The sequence below is a fragment of the Gekko japonicus genome, unplaced genomic scaffold (assembly GCF_001447785.1).
Source record: "Gekko japonicus isolate JY-2015 unplaced genomic scaffold, Gekko_japonicus_V1.1 scaffold625, whole genome shotgun sequence".
Classification (NCBI taxonomy): domain Eukaryota; kingdom Metazoa; phylum Chordata; class Lepidosauria; order Squamata; family Gekkonidae; genus Gekko; species Gekko japonicus.
Window position 1 is genome coordinate 462,468 of NW_015172572.1, and position 20,173 is coordinate 482,640.

General features: G+C 43.6%; 1 protein-coding gene across 1 annotated transcript in view; it reads right to left on the reverse strand.

The window, feature by feature from the left end:
* Positions 1 to 20,173, reverse strand: part of CFAP47 (cilia and flagella associated protein 47) — a 387,027-nt gene that overhangs the window by 66,401 nt on the left and 300,453 nt on the right. The window lies entirely within an intron of this gene.

The window sequence follows — 20,173 nt, forward strand, 5'->3', positions numbered from 1 at the left end:
GTGTGAGCTAGCTCACAGTTTTTTAAGCCTCCAGCTCACACATTTTTGTCTTGGCTCAAAAAGGGTGGCTCCAGAGCAAACTAATTTATGCAGTAGCCAAATCGCTCGCTCACAACTTTAATGCCAGTAGCTCAAAAGTAGAATTTTTGCTCACAAGACTCCACAGCTTAGAGGGAGCATTGCTTGGCAAATAGAAGGGGAAGTCATGGAAGCAATGACAGACTTCACAGTCCTGGGATCCAAGATCACTGCAGACGGTGACTGCAGCCACGAAATTAAAAGACGCCTGCTCCTTGGGAGGAAAGCGATAGCAAACCAAAAGCATATTTTAAAAACTTCAGTTATGTGCAGTTGCACCAACAGATAAACAAATTTTATGCCAAAATTTTAGACAGTATGCTATTTTATGAAAGGACTATGTTACTGGAAACAGTGAATGTTTAAGAACATAAAAACACAAGAGATGCCAATGTTGGATCAGGCCAGTGGCCCATCCAGTCCAACACTCTGTCACACAGTGGCCAAAAATACCAGGTGCCATCAGGAGGTCCAGCAGTGAGGCCAGGACACTGGAAGCTCTCCCACTGTTGCCCCTCCAAGCACCAAGAATACAGAGCATCACTCGCCCCAGAGTTCCTATATATACCTTGGGGCTAATAGCCACTGATGGATCTCTGTTCCATATGTTTATCTAATTCCCTCTTGAAACCATCCATGTTTGTAGCCACCACCATCTCCTGTGGCAGTGAATTCAATGTGTTAATCACTCTTTGGGTGAAGAAGTACTTCCTTTTATCCATTCTAACCTGACTGCTCAGCAATTTCATTGAGTGCCCACGAGTTCTTGTATTGTGAGAAAGGGAGAAAAGTACCACTTTCTCTATCTGCTCTACCCCATGCATAATCTTATAAACTTCAATCATCTCACCCTTCAGCCATCATTTCTCCAAGCTTTCTGCTTTGAGACCCCTGAGACAGACACTGTTATTAAGAACTGTACATTATTATTACCCCTGGCAAAGGCCATTGCTACATTCTGAAAACATTTGAGATTTAAGGGCAGATAGAGGTAGATGCACAGCTGAAATCAGTACAGAATTTGTGGAGAAGTGGACCAATCTGGGGCTCTGTCTCCTTCAATTATGCTTTCCTTTGCAAAAGGTCATTTCCAAACCACAAAGTATGTAAACATATATCAGATGTCTTAACTCTGGGTCCCTGTGCCACAAGTTGGCTTCCCTTTCCTAGGTCCAAGGCTTGTTAGTGGAATAGCCTCTTTCCCAGGGCCTTGTGGTAAATTTTCCCTTTGGGCCTACATTTCCCAGATACCCTCCAAGCCTGGGCCCACAGAAACTGGAGGGGAAAGGTAAGCCAATCTTCACAGAGAAGGGAGGTCCTGTTAATATAAGGCCTTTCTCAAGAAGTAGTGCTGTTATTTCCCAATAACCTTAGTAGGGTTGCCACTTGCCCTCTTTTAGTAGGCAAACCCCCACTGGAATTTGTCATCTGTCGCCAGCTCTCAATGGAGCACTGGGATTGCCAGGTCCTTGGCTCTTGCACGTGGAGGTGGGAGGGAGCTTTCCAGGAGTGTGGGGGTGATGTTGACGGTCATGACATCCCCAAAGTGATGAGGTCATGCCGGGGATGTTGCGCGTCAATGCTGTGTGTAGACATCTGCAGAAGCCCCTCAAAGACCCCATTGTCAGAGCCGCTTAAACACAGGCCTGATTCTAACAGGACATGAGATGAAAAACTCTCAAATCAGACTTTGGTTCATTTCTGTCTATTTGCAGTGGAAATCGATTTTTTTCTGTTTGCGTTTGGCCACTGAGGGGTTGCAATGTCAAAGTACAATTTTTGGTCAAGAGTAAATATTCTGTCTGTTGACTGTCTATTGACACAGGAGATGGGAGGGGGTGTGTAATGAGTAAGTTGGCATAGTGGAGCAGGCCCACTTTTATTTAATCATTAATTAATCTCATTTAGCACTGAACATTTCATTCTCATCTAATTATAAGATGTCCAGTAGTTGTTTTATGACAAGCTAAGCTTAGACACAGGATATATATTCACCGTACACATAGAATGGAGATATAGGGACTTCCCAGGATGAGCTTTTCTAGAGATAGCTGAATTGCCGGGAAATTAGATGAGTATGATCAATTGAGGTTACACATAAAGGCACATGTTTAAGATCACAGTAACCTGGATAAATGGGGACAAGATAGAGGGGACTTTTGGGAATTCTGTCAATGATCATCTAGAACAAATATGAATGACGGGAAAACTATATTTGAAAGTAAATAGAATGTTTGGACAATTAGGACGACCTGACACAAAGGGGAGGATACTGTCACATGGGAAGGCCTTAGTTATTAATTGATTGATCGAAAACACCCCTGATGTCAGATATTTCTGATTGGTTGAGAAGAGGGAGTAGCAGTTACTAATTGATCGAGAACACCCCTGATGTCAGATATTTCTGATTGGTTGAGAAGAGGGAGTAGCAGTTACTAATTGATCGAGAACACCCCTGATGTCAGATATTTCTGATTGGTTGAGAAGAGGGAGTAGCAGTTACTAATTGATCGAGAACACCCCTGATGTCAGATATTTCTGATTGGTTGAGAAGGGGGTGGAGAAGGAATGGAAACAGGATAAAGGTGCATAGCTGGTAGTCTACAGTCAGTCTTCATCCAGAGAGAACCATCCAGAGGGACACAGGGAGACAGGAACAGCTCCACCTGAAGCTAACACCAGGGGTAAGAAACTATGCCTTTACTTTTAGAACCAGATTGTAATAGGCAAGGACTAACTGCTAATTGAACTGTAATATGCTGAGATTATCAAACTGTATAGGACTATTGATCAAAGCCTAAACTGTTTAAACTGTTGATTGATGCCATGTTTAAAATAAAACTCTTTAATTATAGAGATTGTGTCTGACTCTTCCTTGTGTTAAAAGACAAAATCCGTTATACACGCAGGGAGATAGGAAAAGATCCCCCTACAGCAAAGCGAGTGGTGTTTGGGCTAACAGAGACAGAGAGAGAGAAGCCCAACAAGGGGTCACTTCCTTATTCAAATCTGCTTTGAAATACAGGCATCGGGGAAGCCCTGCGAACTGAAGCTCGTGGCATCGGAACCGGTGTTTGGACCGGGCATCACTGCATGTCGCCCTGCAGGGCACAGTCGCCAGAGCGTGGGGATGTTTCATTTGGGGTGGTTCAAATATTTTTTTTGGGTGCAGCCTGGCCCCAGTGTCTGCCTGTGTGCTTGTCTGGGGGCAACAGAACCAGATTGTAATAGGCAAGGACTAACTGCTAATTGAACTGTAATATGCTGAGATTATCAAACTGTATAGGACTATTGATCAAAGCCTAAACTGTTTAAACTGTTGATTGATGCCATGTTTAAAATAAAACTCTTTAATTATAGAGATTGTGTCTGACTCTTCCTTGTGTTAAAAGACAAAATCCGTTATACACGCAGGGAGATAGGAAAAGATCCCCCTACAGCAAAGCGAGTGGTGTTTGGGCTAACAGAGACAGAGAAATACATGTGGTATTTGGGGCAAAACACTATGTTTATCATAGAGTTTTGCCCAAAATACCAGAGCATCACCGGGGATGTTATGATGACATCACTTCTGTGTGACATCATCACATCGGGGACATCACACCAGATTGTGGCTGTTGGGGGGGGGGCTTTCCCCCACCAGCCAGCTGGTTGGTGGCGGGCAGGAGCCCACAAAATCGGTGGATCCCGCACTCCCACCTGGGGGCTGGCCACCTTATGCCTGCATAAATAACATCTCCTCAAAACATCCTGACCAGACACATTTCTGTTTTCCCACCCTTCTGTTTTGGGCAAAACTCTATGGTTGCACAAAATACCAGTGTGTCGAAAAATGATGTCCCCAGAGTGATGATATCACTTCTGTGTGACATCATCATAGTGGGGACATTATGCCAGATCGTGGCTGTTGGGGGCAGAAAACAGAGTCTGAGTTCCCTTTGACTGGCCAAAATGGTTATGCTGCGGACTGTGGGCCTTACATGTGTAAAAGCTATGCATATTGAGGTCTATGGTAAGAAAGAGAAATGGACAGTGAAAAGGCTGCCTAGATGCAACCCATCATGTGCACCCTGGGGAAATAAAGAAAAGTCATACCATATTCTTTCTTTCTTTGCAATCATAATGCCAATTTTCACCATTGTTGATTTTATGGGGGTTGTTTGGTTTTTTATAAAGGGAGACAGTCTGCTTAATGACAACACTGTTGCAAAATATAAATAAATGGTACAAAATTATTTCACATGAAATGTCCATCCAGGAACACTGGTTGAACACTGTGCTCTAACTAGCCTGTTTCAGGAGAGACATTAATTATGCACACATGGGCTCTTTTGAAACCTTCAGATTAGCTTATTCAGATGAAAAAAGATATAATGCGACAGTTTATAATTTGAAAGTATGGTTGTAGCTCAGTCCCATTTATGAGGGGGTATTGTCTTCGGACATCTCTTTGGAAATCTATTTATTTCTTTGGCTGAATTCAAGTAATGCATTAACCACTACATCACATTGCTGCTTAGTGATTGGACATTCAATCCTTGCAGGACTCAGCCCTCAAACTCTAAGGGAGAAATTGACGTTTATTTATTGGTTCCAGGTTCAAAGTGAAAACTCTGTATTTCCCAACCAATAAATAGCCAATGTATTAATTAAAACTGTTATTTGAAAATAATCTAATACCTCTAGATATGATTAAATGAAACCTTGTTAAATAGATACACAGAACACTGGCATACCCCATAGAAATTCATCTCATATAAGTATACAGCATTAGGGATGGGCACAAACCACATTTTTGCAGTTCAGTTTGGTGTGGCTGAACCACGAATTGAACAACAAACCTATACAAACTGGGAAGTTGGTTTGCAAACTGACCTGGTTCATATGGGCTTGTGACCCCTGCTTTCTGCTCCCTGCAGCTTTTTGCGGGGAGTAGAAAGCAGGGTTTTAAATGGCTCGGAGTCATTTAAACCACTGTGTTCTGCTCCCCCAAACCTCCATGAACTGCTTTAAAAGTTCATGGAAGTTTGTGGCTGGGCTGCAGTTTGTGAACTTTAGTTTGCAAACCACGAACCAGCCAAAATTCATCACAAGCAAAAGTTTGTGAGCTGTTTTGTGCCCATCCTTACTTGTCATTTCTATTCTACCTAAATTGATTTTAAGAAGAAAGAAGAAGCTATGTCACCCAGACCTTTGCCAAAAAGGAGGGAAAGCAGATTTCACTCAATTCCAAATCTGACAGATTAATGGGTTATAGGCTGTGGCCAGCTTATATAGATACTATATAGGCCAACACATGGTTCTACTGAATCTACTGATTCATGCCCTCTAAAGGAATGATATGATGCTCCTACGAGCATACTCCAGCAGACATTATATACACTATGGGATTTTTTTTCTGGGCATTAAACCAACTGCGTGGCATTGTTCTTTGTGCTGAGAGCAAGTATGACAGGAAATCATTCTTGTATAATTAATTATAACTCTGAACAATACATTGGCCTGCTTGTTCAAGGCTGAAGAAAGAGTGAGATTGTAACTTTTACAGGAAACTTGGAAAATCTACAAGCAAAATGCAGTCAAGCATACTTATAAATTCCATATGTTAATTGCACTTGATTAACACTACATTCCATCTCAACAGAACAGTGTAAAACATGGTATGACAGTAAATTATGAGTTCAGTAATAGGGCATGATCCATCTGAAACCCTGCCCACACAAGTGTAATTCATGCTGGGAATGAGCTATTTTGTTGATTCAGTTCTGCTGAATTTACATAATTGATTTTGTTTGCCCCAGATATGTGGCTGTCTATAGCCTTGTACACACGTCATGCATAGGTGCATTGAATCAATGTACATAGAAAAGGAAGAAATGTGAGGGCATTGCCCCTCATCTACATGAGATCATTGGTTTACGACCATGAGTAGCTGCTGCCCTTGTAATCAGGAACAAACAATAAGTTATTCACTGTTTTTCTATCAGTTCAGGAACCTATGGCAGTTAAATACCAAGACAAGAGCCGAACTCACAGTAGGTCCCGCTTATGGCACTGTGTGGAGAGGGAGAGAGCAGCGATGGCAGTTCTTGCTGGGCAGAGGGGGAGGGCTGGCGATGAGCGCAGGAAGCTAGGGGGCACCTGACCTGATGCTGGACCTATCATGGAGTCTTGGTTGGCTGGGGGGTGTGGGTACCCGGGCAGCTACTTCACCACCCTAGCTCACCATATTTCCAGCGTTGGACATTTGATTTCAGTTTCTGTCAGGTATGAACTGGATTGTAGTCTTAAAATTTAATCCTAATGTACTCAGAAGTAAATTCTATCTATTTCAATGGGACTAACTTCCAAACAAATATGCATAGTGCAGCCTTAACATCTCAAATACCTCCCAACAGCACAAACAAATATCAAGTCTAAAAGTTTCTGTGTAAGGATATGTGTCCAGGTATAACTAAGCTGAAAATATATCTAAAATATTTGGCTCCCCCAAATATATCCAGGATTTTTTAGGATACTAAAAAAAAAAAAAGAGTCCTGAAATATCCTGGCACTATTCAGGATTAACCGGGAATATTAGGAGCTGGTGTTTGCAGACTCCCAAGATTTTTTCCCCTTTTCCACCCCGCCCCTGTCGCTGTGGCTTCCAGACTGTGGCTGTCTATAGGTAAGATTCGGTTACTTTCAAGTGTTGTTGTTTTTTAAATTTGCTGGAATTGGTTTGTATTGTGTTCACAGGGTTTTTTTGTGGATTCTCACAGCTTATATAATTTCAGATTCTCAAGTTTTACATTGTTTGGGCTTAGTAATCACTTTAATAGTATTGGGGGAAGATTCTCGGGTTTTACATTTTTCCACATTTTTTTCCTCCATAGGAAACAATGGAGGACTGCTGGGGCACCTTGTTCAGGTGCCCACAGAATTGGACCTCATGGTCCACTTGAAATTTGGAGTTATTTAAAGAACAGGCACCAGTACCTCCCCTGAAATTTTGGAGTCAGTACCTTTAAAAACACCCCCCCCATTACTTTTATGCAGTTCAAAGCCCCAGTGATATATGCAAGCATTAGAACACAGGGCATTAGAAATGTAACCAAATTGTGCCTCCTCTAGATGGCATTGGCAATTTTCACCACAACTTTGCAAGCAAGTGTGGGAGTGGGATGCAAACAAAGAAATATAGATCTGCAGTAACCAGAAGCAAAAATCTTAAAAACCAGATGGCAAACTGTTTCATATTGATAACTTGCAAGAGGTCACTCTAGAGAACACCTAAAACCTGTCTACCAAAATTTTCCAGATAACCTACAGAATCTGAGATATGTTTCCATCACTATTTCAAAAGGTAGTAAGAAGGAACTGTGCAATATATGTGATTCCCTTTCTTTATAAACCTTGTCTTGTGCTGTGAATTAGGAGGAGGAACTGGCCACAGACTTATGTTCTTATTTACTCATATTCTGACCCAACAGTGACTTCCTATGCAATCCCAGAGGGAGAGTGTGAAAAGCCTCAAAGAAAGCACAATAAAGTTTTTATCTACTTCATAATATCATTGCCATAACCCAAGAAACAATATTTACCAGAGACAGCACTTTTACAATCTTGGGGGGGGGGGGGGTTTTTGTTTGTTTACAATAGTGAAATTAAGCCTGTTTATAGAGTAGTTCTTAGTAACATAGTTGCTGTTAAAATAAAAACAGCAGTAGTGTATTCTAGCAAATATTCATTTCATTCATCATGAAAGTGTACTTACAAATAATGCTATCACATATATGAGAAATGGCATGATTTAAGCACATTTAATTAGAAGTAAGCTCTATTGGAACCAATGGGGCTTACTTTTCGGGAAATGTGTTTAAGACTGATGTGTAAAGATGGTTTTAAAGAACACAGTGCCAGATAATATAACGGTAGAAATAAGAATAAACAAAAATTACATTTTAATACTACCCAATTCAGTGCTAGACAATTTGTTATGCACACATATTTTTTAAAATAAAGAATAGTAAGATTTCTGCCAGAGATTTAAACAGCCTATGTCTCTGATAAATTATTGTACCTAGGTTTTCATTTCTACAGTTTACTCAACATGTTTATAGAAGAAGAAGAAGAGATTGGATTTATACCCCGCCCTTCACTTGGAGTCTCAGAGTGGCTTACAAACTCCTTTCTCTTCCCCTCCCCACAACAGACACCCTGTGAGGTGGGTGGGACTGAGAGAACTCTGACACAAACTGCTCTTTCAGGAACAGCTGTGCCAGAGCTTGTGACTGACCCAAGGTCACATCAGCAGGTGCAAGTGGAGGAGTGGGGAATCAAACCCGGTTCTCCCAGATTAGAGTCTGCACACTTAACCACTACACCAAACTGACTCTCTCTTCCAATTTATCAGTATACATCAATAGATTATAAGTAGATTGAATTGATTAACTATTTTATCAGCTCTCATGGACAAATACTTTGTGTATTGCATACGTTAGAGTTTAATATTTATAAAATTGCTTGATTTATATAATTCATTCAAATTCCAATACTGGAATTTGTACAGTATTTGTTATAGTGACTGTGACCTCCAGTGAGCAAATGCATAGGGTGGAAATGACAGCTCCCCCCTTGCCACATGGCCCCTGGCAGCCCTGCCCATCATAGTGGCACTGCCTCCACACAGTGCCTCCACTGACCACAGCAACACAGTTGCTATAGATGCTACACCGGTTACAATCAGAAAATACTGTGAATGTACCGACTTTGTCTGCTGGCTGCTGCGTAACTCATACCCACAGGGAATGGACTAGTATTGCCATAGTGATGCAGTGGCTGCCCACCGTGGCACGGCTGCAGCACAGGATGGCATTATGGATAGTTTCAGACTGATTCTGCCCATGGAAGGTTCTCAGGAATGTGGGAGCCACCACTCGTGCTCTGGACCCATGCCATCCTGGCTTTAAAATCTCGCCAGGTAAAGGTATTGGAGCCATTAGTGAAAATCAATTCCTTCCTATTTGAGGGGCCTCTCCCTAGACCTTTGAAGGAGTCAGTTATTAGGTTTCAGACCAAGCTGTCAGATTCAGGTGGAGAGAAATAAATGATCCTTCTTTTCTCCCTAACCAAATTCTAGCTTTGGCTTCAGACAATTTGCAGTGGGATGAAGGCAGGGAGGTTAAGCCTGGCTCCTGATCCCCCCCCCCCAATTTACTGGATCTCAGCAAGACTGGAATGCAGCAAACTTTCCAGGCTGGGAGATCTGAAGAACCCAGCCTCCAGAAACACCCTGAAATCAGCTGAGAATCTGCTCCTGATCCCCACTTCGGAAAGGACATTTCCATCTAACAATTTCTGTCTGATCCATACTTCCTCTAACTTGAGCATTGAGAAACAGAAATTCTACAACTGCGATATATAAACAAAGTGAAATGCTTATATTTATATATTCTTGTTAAACGTCATTTTCAAAGATTCTATGTATTATCTTGTAGAAATACATCATAAAATCCATGCAGCTATGTACCTTGTGTTTGTTTGAGTGGAAGCCAGAAAACAGACTCCTTATTGATGGGATGCTGGACGACAGAATCACTGTGAGGATGTGGGACATGCTCCTGATCTAATGAGGGGAAAAAGTACAATTTTTCTTACACTTCAATGTCATATTCAAGGAAAGGAATTCACTAGGGGTATAAATGTGATCAAAGGACTGTTCTAATGTAAGAACTGATGAATGCTCTTCAAAGTATACTTTGAAATTGGATATGACAGTTTTTAAGGTCTCTCTGAATACTAATTGTTGTCCTTTGCATGCCAAAAATGACTGTATATACACTCATGGAATCCTATTAAAATTCTATGGAATAAAATACAGATTATCATTTTCCCCAAACCAAAGAAATGCTCATTCTATAAGGAGATTTAAAGCAAACTGATAAACATTTTTCCCCCAGTACCTCACCACTCTATACAATTTCTTCCTGCATTCTTAAATAGGAAGTTTTGGAGATTTATGATGCAAGTCCTGATAAATCAAACTACTAGATTTTGGATTTAGTAGGATGCTGACTGTAATCCAGGGCAAGAAGACTGATAAAAAGAATAAACCATATAATCTCACATAGCTACAAAACAATTATATTTCATTTTGCAACTGTGAGGAAGTACAGCAAGGTCATTTTGTTGTGACGATCAGCAAATGGAAGGTGATACTTCTTGTGGTGATGCTTTGAAATTCCTGCAGATTTAAATGCTTATCAGGAAACACTTCGTTGACTGAGACAGCAAGTAGTCATTATTACTGAAAATTAAGTATTATTGTGATCGCTCTGTAAATTATTGCTGAAATAAAACATAGCCTTCAAAATTCACATTTGAAAATGGTTGTTACTAGATTTCCTTGATGAAATGTGCCAGTTCCAGAACTGGCATATATTTTCAGAACTGGTATCAGCCTTTTAACTTTAGGATCAGAATATCAGTTCTGAAGCCACTTGCAAAACTGCACATGCCATCTGCACAGTCAGCTGAGAAGTGAACAGTTGCTTGAATTAATATCAGATGTTCTGCAAACTACCCAGTTACAATAAAACATCTAGTTATTAGTCATTCTGTTTTGTAAAGAATCTGTTATGTGCACCAATAAAAAGGTAAAGTTAAGGTTTAATAAAATATTTTAAACTAAGAGTAAGGCCCGTTGTGGGAAGAAATACAACGAGATCTAGAAAGAGGCTATAGGTGAGTGTCCTGGCTGTGACTGGTGAAGTGGCAGAGGGAAGGGGAAAATAGAGGGAGGTGAGCCATGTTTATTTCCTTCTGCTTAGCTATAAGACAGGGCTGTCTCAAGTCATTTTGCTTCCCCATGTGGGTAGTATGGGAGGAGAGCCACATGGTAACAGGTATGGTTCCCTCCACCCCTGACTTATGTTGATTTGGGGCTATGCAGTGGTAGCTAAGGTAGAAAAGCATCTCCTCCTATACCATGTTTTCTGGGTTCAAAGGGTCTGGAAAGCAGTTCCATAGCCAGGTACAGGTTTGCCAACTCTGGATTGGGAAATACCTATGGATTTGAGGGGTAGAGCCTGGGGAGGGCAGGGTTTGGAGTGGGGAGCGACCTCGGTAGGATATACTGCCATAGAGTCCACTGCCCAAAGCAGCCATTTTCTCCATGAGAACTGATCTTGGTCATCTGGAGATCAGTTGTAATAGTTGGAGATCTTTAGGTGCCACCTGGAGGCTGGCAATACCTAGGGGAGGGCCATATTTGTTGAAAGACTTTAGTGAAGTACACTGCCATAGAGCTCACTCTCCAAAGCAACCGTTTTCTCCATGGGGACAGATCTCTGCAGAATAGAGATCAATTGTAATTCAGGGAGATGTCCAGGCCTTCCCTTTCCCCCCAATTCCTGTGATAAACTCTTCAATTGACTCCCTGCTAATGCCCCACAGCCTCTTGGAACTCCCAACTTGGGAGTTGTAGTTCTAATTCCCTTTTCTATGGCTGCAGTAAGGCCAGCTGAGAACTACAACTCCCAAGGTGCAATGCATAAGAAGTGGGGGTATAACAATGGAACAGCCAATGGGACGGGACAATGAGTGCCAAGGCAGCTTTCCCAGTGGTTAATGGAATAGTAGATGAGTTATTGCCAGCATGGCTTGGCTTTTATATATTAATAGGAATAAGGCCCATTGTGGAAATAAATACAAGAAGATCTAGAAAGAGGCTTTGGATGGGTGCCCCAGCCTTGGGCACTCAGTGTCAATTTACTGTGGTGACATCAGCAAGGTATAATGACACAGAGTCCACTGTTTTCTCCATGGGAATTGATCTCTGCCATCAGAAGAGCAGTTGTAATTCTGAGTTATCTCCAGCCCTCCCCTGGAGATTGGCAACAATGGTTCCCCAGGAGGAAATAGCTGGTTTGGAGCATGGAGTCTATTGCATTGTACCTGTCTGAGGTCCCACCCCTCCTCAAACCCCACCCTCTCCAAGCTCCACCCCTCAAATCTCCAGGAATTTCCCAACCTGGAGGTGGCAACCATATCTCCTTCCCAGGCAACCATCAACCGACCTTTATCTGCCCGTCTGACTTTCCATCTCCTCTCCTCTCCCTGCAGCCTCTACCTAGGAAGATTACAGTCTTTCTCCACAGTGGGGATGAAAGCAGCTCACATCATTCTCCTCTACCCCTTTTGATCTGCACAACCCTGTGAGGAAGGTTAGGCTGAAAGTCTGTGAGTGGTCCAAAATCACACAATCAGCTGCCACAGCAAGAACCTGAGTTTGGCAGACCCTGCACCACCTCAGAGTCCACCATTTTCTCCAGGGGAACTGATCTCTGCCTGGAGAGCAATTGTAATTCTGAGTGATCTCCAGTCCTCAACTGGAGATTGGCAACAATGGTTCCCCAAAGGAAATGTACAGTCTTTCTCCACAATGGGGACCAAAGCAGCTTACATCATTCTCCTCTCCCCCTTTTGATCTGCACAACAACCCTGTAAGGTAGGTTAGCTGAAAGTCTGTGACTGGTCTGAAATCACCCACTCAGCTTCCACAGGAATAACCTGGGTCTGTCAGACCCTGTTCTGAAGTGCTAACCGCTACACCACACTGACTGTCCTAGGGGGGCTGCTGCTGGTGAACAGGAGCAAGCAGCTGGGCCTCAGGTCTGGTCATGACAGTCAGGTGTCATCAAGTCACCCAGAGGGTGTTGCCAGGCCTAGGGTAGCCAACCTCCAGGTGGAGCCTGAAGATCACCTGGTATCACAACTGAACTTTAGACAACAGATCACTCTCCCCCTGGAGAAAATAACTGCTTTGGAGGGTGGACACTATTGGATTCTATTCAACTGAGGCCTCTCCCCTCCCCAAACTCTGGCTTTTGTAGATTCCACCACAAAATCTCCAGGAATTTCCCAACCTGGAGCTGTCAACCCTAGTCGGGGGTGGCCCAAATGAGTTCCCCACAAAGGCCAAAGTAGGCTTGGAAAGGGTCTACTTCCCCACCTTTTTACTGACAGAACCAAGCTTGGTTGCCTAGCAGCAGCCACTGAGGGGGAAATTAGCCCAACAGCAGGAGGAGAAGGGAATGATTTGATGGCTGCTGGCTCACCTTAGTAGCCAGCCAGCCTTGGGGGAGCCAAGCAGGAGAAGCAGCAGCAGCAGAAGCCTCTTCCTGAACAGGGAACAGTTGTTACAGTAGCCAGCCAGATTCAGAAGCATCTTTGTCAGGAGAGACAGCCGTTTTGGCAGATTATTTTGACAGGGAACAGTGGCTGAAGCGGCAGTGGGCAGGGAATAGGAGCAGACCCAGCACCCAGCCAATGAGTGGTGGTTGATGGGCCAATAGCTGATGGAGTGCATAGCACAGCCAATGGGAGAGCTGGAAAGTGCCAACGCATTAAGGCTTTTATATATATATCAGATAAACTCAATGCTGTGGCTGACAGAACATTCACTGGAATTGGTTCTCCTGCACTCCAAGAGACTTTACTAATTAGTGAAAGTAAAATTACTTGTATCTAAGCAACAACAACAACAACAAAGCAGTCAGGCTGAGCCAACCCTTTTTTTAATACCATGGCAGTGATTGTGGTGGAAAGTACTGTCAAGTTGCAGCTGAGTTGTGGAAACCCCATAGGGAGAGGTGGTTTGCCATTGCCTGCCTCTGCACAGCAACTCTGGACTTTCTTGGTGGTCTCCCATCTAAGTAATAACCAGAGTCCACTGGCTCACCCTGCTTAGCTTCCAAGTAGGGTTCCCAGTCTCCAGGTGGAGCCTGGAGAGCTTCTGGAATTACAACTGATCTCCAGAGTACAGATATCAGTCCCCCTAGAGAAAATGGCTGCTCTGAGGCTGAGATCCCTCTCCAGGCTCCACCTCAAATCTCCAGGAGTTTCTCAACTCAAGTGTTGGCAACCCTACATCCAAGTCAGACAAGATATGGCTAGCCTTGGCTATCCAGATCATGGCTTTGATACCATGGTTTTCTTTAAATCAGTAATGGATGACTAAACTCTTAAGAATGCTTGGGTATTTGGAAGATCTGACATCTGGTTGAGGTAAAAGTAACTCAGAAGTTCATCACTGAGGGGGAAGTGGTAAGCCTTTCTTGTCTGGAAGTTCTTTGCCATAAGATAATCCTGTGCCCTTTTTGATGCCACTTCACAATAGAGGTTGTTAGATTCTAGGCAAATTGGTTGGATGGGTACTACATAGTTCCATCTCATGTCAGGATCTGGAATATCATTTGTAGGTGATTCAGAGGCAGTATGAAGGTGTGATTAAATTTTAACTTAGGAAAGGTGATTTCTGATCACCTCTTATCTGAAATCTGGGACTACAAACGTGATCACAGCATCACCAGAGAGGTACCTAATGAGCAGAGCTGACATTTAAAGTGAATGCTAGAAAGATTATAATAGAAAACCAATTTCAGCAACTTTGTACTAGCTTGATGAAAGACACATGTGAAAAAGTTACAGTGAGAATAGAAAAATGGTCTGTCAAGAATAAAATAATGTTATATCTGTACTGTCATGTTGTCTGGCAGATTGTTATACAGACCAATACCAGAAAGAGCTGAATATATGCATTCTCTAACTCACCTGGAGCTATGAATCTCTGTGACCTAACTAATGTCACAATATTAATCCACTAGCAGAAAAGCCCGTTGTGAAAGCAATACAACGGGATCTAGAAAGAGGCTCTGGGGGAGTGCTCTGGCTTTGGGCAAACAGTGTCAATTTGCTGTGGTGACCTCAGCAGGGTATAATGACAGAGTCCACTGTTTTCTCCAGAGGAACTGATCTCTGCTACCTGAAGAGCAGTTGTAATTGTGAGTGATCTGTAGCCCTCACCTGGAGATTGGCAGCAATTGTTACCCAGGACAAAGTGGCTGGTTTGGAGGGTGGAGTCTATGGCATTCTACCTGTCTGAGGTCCCACCCCTCTGCAAACCCCACCCTCTCCAGGCTCCACCCCTCAAATCCCCAGGAATTTGTCAGCATGTAGTTGGCAACCCCATCTCCTTCCCAGCTAACCATCAACCTACCATTATCTGCCCCTTTGACTTCAGCTGACTTCTGCCCTCCCTTCTGCAGAGCAGTTGTAATTCTGAGTGCTCTCCAGCCCTCACCTGGAGATTGGCAACAATGGTTCCCTATGTGGGACTGACTGGTTAGGAGGATGGAGTCTATGGCAGTGTACCTGTCTGAGGTCCCACCCCTCCTCAAACCTCACCCTCTTCAGGCTCCATCCCTCAAATCTCCAGGAATTTCCCATCTGGAGTTGGCAACCCTATCAGGACTGGCCCCAATGTGTTTTCTCCCAAAGGCCAAAGTAGGTGACAGGACCAAGCTTAGTTGCCTACCAACAGGTATTGAGGGGAATGTAGGGTTGCCAGCTCTAAGGAGGGAAATACCTGGAGGTTTGGGGGGTGGATTCTGTAGAGGGCAGCATTGGGCGGGGGGGCGAGGCGGAAGGACTCAGCAGGTATAATGTCATAGGGTCTACCCTCCAAAGCAGCCATTTTCTCCAGGGGAACTGATCTCTGTCATCTGGAGATCAATTGTAACAGTGGGAGATCTCCAGGTCCCACCTGGAGTTTGGCAACCCTAGGGGAAAGTGTGCTGCACAGCAGGGGGTTGAAGAGAATGGTTTGATGGCTGCTGGGCCAAGATTGGCAACAATAGTTCCCCAGGAGCAAATAGCTGGGTTGGAGGGTGGAGTCTATGGCACTGTAACCTGTCTGAGGTCCCCATCTCCCCAGGCAGCTTTTAAAACATGATCCTGGGACCTACACACCACCAGACATTCCAACTGCCTTGCGGGGGGGGGAGTATGAGGTGTGGAATGGAGTGAAGTCCAATCAGCTTCCATATGCAAAAGACCTTGAAGGTTCCATATGCAACTGACATTCCAACTGCCTTGCGGGGAGGGGGGTGAGTTTGAGGTGTGGAATGCAGTGAAGTCCAATCAGCTTCCATATGCAAAAGACCTTGAAACACTGGGCGGAACTGCACAAAGCAGCCAGTCAACCCAGCCAGCGTCTTCTGACTGACAGTTCAAGCGTCCATACACTAAAGGAGTGCATTTTAGAATTTTGGCACCCACTACTCAATTATATATAAGGAGAGATGTGCACAAGGTACTGTAAAAAGACATACTGTGCTGCTCTTTAATTACTGCAACTATTAAAAGATTTAAGTTCTACAGCATATTCTTTTTTTTTTTAAACCAGCACCTTTGGGGAAGGACCCTAATTTTTTAGAGAAATTATTAGCACCTTTTATTAGAATTCCTGCTGTAACTGATAATCAAATCCAAATAAAAATATCCATTCTGCTCTGAAATTATTTTTGCAATATAACAGCCCTCCTGTATCAGACCAGTAGCCCATCTAGGCCAGCATTCTGTCTCACGCAGTGGCCAACTGGTTCCTCCAGTGGCCCAACAACAGGACACAGAGGCTGAGGCCTTCCCCTGGTGCTGCCACTTGGCACTGGTATTCAGCAGTAGGTGTGTGCAATCCCCTCCCTCTGGTATTTTTTGTGTTTGGGTATACTGAACCCCCAAAATATCAGTATTTTCCAATATTCTTGAATTCCAATACCTGTATGGTATTCAGATTCGGTAAATATTCAGGATTCCCATTTTTTTTTCAGGTCTAATGGACCCAAGAAAAACAAAACAAAAGAGTATCAGCTGGGACAGCAGGACAGGAGAGCTCCACACTGCCCTAGCCAATCCTGGGCTGGCTCCTTTTGCAATCCAAAACAGTCCAGTGGAGCCTGAGTGGTGGGTGTTGCCTTCTGACACACTTCCGGTGATGTCAGGGGGTGTGGCATATGCAAATAAGTTATGCTAATGAGCTCCTGCACCTCTTTTTCTACAAAATGACCCCTGATTTTTTCTGCATTGTCCCACCTTGTGATACAGAACTTATTTGGCTTTTCCCCTGGCCAGAAATTTACTGTAACTCGGAAAGAGCCCTCTTATAAATCCCTTTGGAAATGGCACTTGACACGAAGTAAAGTTCAAACAGAACGGTTGATTTCATTGAACAGGCACAGTTGAGTTAGGAATAGGGCAGGAGGTGAGAGGTTGAGGTAAATTTGGTTGTTTATACAAATTATAATATTTTGAGCAGGCAACAGAGTATAGTTGAAGCTTATATTCTTAGAGACTCAGTTCTTATCTGTAAGAGATTTGTTTGTCTTGGAGTTTTCTTTCAGTAACAATGTGAACAAATTTTCATAAAACTTTCTTAGTTTCCTGGGAGTTCGTACTTTCTTCCTGTATTTAAATACTTCCCTTGCTGGATTATAACTTTCCTTTTTTATTCTTGAGGAGTTACACAAACAAGGGGTCCCTTCTGAGTTGAACCCTCTGAATATTGGGTAAGAAATATCCTTCTCTTTCTAGGAGCGATAATCCTTTTCTGTTTGGCTAGACTGGCAGTTTGCAACCTCTTCTGTCACACCTAACCTCCAGTTCTGGAGACTGTGAATAAATGGAATTCAGCTAGGGCTGACACTTAGACTTTAAGTTCTATTTTCTGAACTTTTCCTCAAATGTGTTGGTACACAATGAGGGCAAGGAGCTGTGTCCCTTCACTTCCCAAGTGAATTTGTCTGTTTCCGTCAGGTTGACACACACACTCATCCTGACTGGAACTGCCAAGCCAAAGTCCAAACAACGACTGCCTCCTATGACAAGATTGACTAGACTTTTTAAAACTCTCCTCAGCTGGCGCTGACCTGTCAGAAAGGAGGGGGTATACACAGGCAGCAGCCTGTCAATCAAACTGTGCTTTACAGTGAGGCATTTACCCCTAATCTCCCAGCTCTCTTAATTTGAAGCACTAAGCATTCTGCTTTTGGAGGTCAGTTTGTCACACCATCCTCTTATCCCATGATAAGAGGACAGCTTCTCTTATGGATTAAAAAGCCTTTTGACAGTCTAAGTATATAATGCCTACTGGCTCACCATTGTCCACTTGCTTATTCACTTTCTCAAAGAACTCCAAAATGTTGATGAGGCGGGACTTCCCTTTGCAGAACCCATGCTGATTTTCCCTCAGCATTTTTGATTAGTTTCTACTAATTTGCCTGGGACAGATATTAAGATGACTGGTCTGTAATTTCCTGGTGTCCCTCTGGACCCCTTTTTAAAAACCGGTGTAACAATTGCTATTTCCAGTCTTCTGGTACAACAGCTGACTTTAGTGGTAAATTAGATATAGATCAACAATCTCACATTTGAGTCCCCGAAGAACTCTCAGGTGTATGCCATCAGGAGCTGGAAATTTATCAGTTTTAAATTTTGCCAATAGGTCTAGAACTTCATCTCTCATCATCTCAATTCGACTCAGTTCTTCAGACTCCCTTCCTGAAAATAGGGGCTGTGGCATTGGTACATGCCCCACATTTTCCACAGCAAACACAGAAGCAAAGAATTAATTGAGCTTCTCTGCCATTGCCCCATCTTCCTTTAGCAATCCTTTTATTCCTTGGTCATCCAAAGGCCCAGCTGTTTCTCTGGCCAGTTTCCTGCTCAAGATAAATGTTTATTGTTTGTCTTGATGCTTTTAGCAACCTGCTTCTCAAATTCTCTTTTTGCATGCCTAATTACTGACACATTTCATTTGCCAGAGCCTGTGGGCCTTCTGTTCAATTCATCGGGGCAGACCTTCCACTTTTTAAATGCAGCCTCTTTACTTTTTATAGCTTCCTTGACTTGTGCTGTTAACCATGCAGGCATTCTTTTAAATTTGGCAGTAACTTTCCTAACCTAGGGAATGTATTCTGTCTGGGCTTCAATTTGTGTAGTTTTAAGTAGCTTCCAGGCATGCTTTAGGGATTTGACTCTCTAGTGTTTCCATTTCAGTTTCCTTTTAACTATTCTCATTTTTGCAAAAATCCCTCTTTTGAAATCAAATGTTACAGTTCAGATGGGCAGCTAATCCTGTCATTATGCCAGCTTGAATTTTATCCCGATCTTTTTAATCCATCATAGCATGATCAGACATCCCCCTGGTGAATCGCCTTACCGCGCACTGCCTCTGTTGTAGATTGTCTAGATGGCATCCACTGAAGGAGGCATGCACGGTGGGTTTAAAAAAAAAAAACTTTTGCACATGCGCATGGACGTGACAGCATGTTCTTGTTGATCTGCGCATGTGTAGAGATTTTTTAAAATGGCGCCTGCTCGGGATGGTCTGACATCAGACCATCCCAATGGGAGGATTGCATGCTGGTGGAACGATCAGATGGGTGAAAGTCCGCAGTTGTCCCACAGGTAACCGAAAACCCCAGATTTAAAGTGCTATCTTTTAAGTACAGCTCCGAAGTGCGGCAAAATGGGATGCCCACGGAAGAGGGACATTTCCCAGATGTTTGTGCCTGGAAATTACCTTTAGATCTGTGAGGCAATCGTGCCTTGCAAGGATCTAAAGAGCCGTCTGATCGGACTCAAGAGTGCACAGTCATTTATGATGTCTAGGAATCTCATTTTTACAGCACGACTCGAGCACATGTTTACCCCAGTCAATGTAGGGCTGCCAAGTCCCCCGGGGGGTGGGGGTTTGCCCACCCAAAGGGCCCGCAACCAACCGGTCTGGATCAGGCCAGTGGGGGGAGCCCCACCCCCAAAGTGCCCATTTTGGGCTGATGTGCCCGGGCTATGACATCACCCAGAAGTGACGTCATCACGCTGGGCACGTCGCTGGCCGATGCTCTAGCAATCAGCCTGGAAACTCTACGGTACCATAGGGTTTCCAGGCTGATTGCTAGCACGTCGGCTGGTGATGTGCCCAACTTCTGGGTGATGTCATCGTGGCACGGGCGTGCCACACGCACAAAGCATGGGCGTGAATCTCCAGGGCCAACTCTCCCCCGCTGCTCAACGTCAGTGACTCGGCAACCCTAAGTCAATGTGAGGGTAGTTAAAGACTCCTAGTATCACAATCTATATATCTAATTCCCAACTTGCCCCCGGAGTGCGGATCGCTAAATTAGCGCTCCGGGGGCAGCTGGGGGGCCGGGGGAGGTTTGTGCACACGTGGGCCAGTCCCCACATGTGCACAAAAATAAAAAAGTTGAAAAAA